Genomic DNA, 1,533 nt, shown 5'->3' with positions numbered 1-1,533 from the left:
GGAGAGAGATCTATCACCTGAACCCTCATCTGTGGCAAGAGGTGTGAAAAACGCTTGTATCGGCTTCAAACCCTGTGGCCCTCCACCTTTCAGGCTTATCTGACAAGCACTCTCTCTCCCTCTCTCTGTCTCTCTCCCTCTCTCTGTCTCTGTCTCTCTGTCTCTCTCTTTGGTATATGTCTTTACCCTTCAGGTACGGGCTAAGGCATAAATCTGAATAAACAATTTCGTATTCGTATTTGTATTCTCTCTCTCTCTCTCTCTCTCTCTCTCTCTCTCCCTCTCTCTCTATCTATCTATCTCTCTCTCTCTCTTTCTCACGCACGCACGCACGCACGCACGCATACACACACACACACACACACACACACACACACACGCATCTAAAACAAGTGTTCAGGGAACCCGTTTCACCGACGTTTTGCTGTATCGTGTGCTTTAGCAGCGTTTATAGGATGCATATTGCATGCCTCTTTGTCCCTCCATATCTCCACTTCACGGCTAGGTACAGTTCGATTCTAAAATTGATGGAACTGAATGACAGATGCGTTTTATCAAACGTTGAAATCAACACACACTGGGAGATTTTAAGAACTGCGAATATGTACATAAAAAATTCCCATGCGTCCTGCATACGTGATGCCAATTGTTGAAAAATTCAATTTAATATAAAAATGATGATGAATATTGTTCATGTGAGACAGCCGTGTAATGCGTATCATGCCATAACTTGCAAGAGGTTTACGATTAAGGTCTCTGCTCGAATACCACCCGCTGGTATTGCTACCAAATGATGATAATACTTTCTAATTTACTTGACTAATTTCTTTATAATGCATAATCTGGCTTCGTGTAGCTCAATGTATCAGCGACACGATGTGCTGAAATGTTGTTCCTGAAAGGTATTTAGCATTGCTGGAATGTACTAAACGGAACTTCACTTGAGAATGTTATCTCATCTCTGTTTCTCTGTCTCTGTCTGTCTGTCTGTCTGTCTCTGTCTCTGTCTCTGTCTCTCTCTTCTCTTCTCTTCATATGTGTGTGCAATATTTGTAATGGATGTAGATCAGCAAGGATAGATTGGAAGTATGGGCGATACCTAAAATCTTAACCCTTGAATAAAAACTTTTTGAGTACTCTCTTTTTCTCTCCATGCCCCCCACACCCCACCCCCCAATCTCTCTCTCTCTCTCTCTCTCTCCGTGCCTCTATCTGTCTGTCTCTCTCTATCACTGTCTCTCTCTCTCTCTCTCTCTCTCTAATTGCGTGGCATGTTTGGTAGTGCAGACAGGACGCTTGTCAGATATAGAGGGCGCTGAAAGAGGGGGGGATAAGGCAGAGAGATAAAGGGACCTCGTTACCACGTGATTACGGCCCAACCCCACTCTGTGGCTGCCCTCCTGGGGCCCTGTGAGGGTCTGCCCTGCCTTCTGATAAGAGGAGGTGGTGTATGGGTTACCGAGAGACTGGCTAGGCCTTAGGTATCTTGTAAAATTTTGCGCGTTTTTAGGGTTGGGATTTTTTTTTTTTTTC

The sequence above is a fragment of the Babylonia areolata genome, chromosome 19, assembly GCF_041734735.1.
Source record: "Babylonia areolata isolate BAREFJ2019XMU chromosome 19, ASM4173473v1, whole genome shotgun sequence".
In the NCBI taxonomy this organism is placed as follows: domain Eukaryota; kingdom Metazoa; phylum Mollusca; class Gastropoda; order Neogastropoda; family Buccinidae; genus Babylonia; species Babylonia areolata.
The sequence above is the reverse complement of the archived record's forward strand: the minus strand, read 5'-3'. Positions refer to the sequence as shown.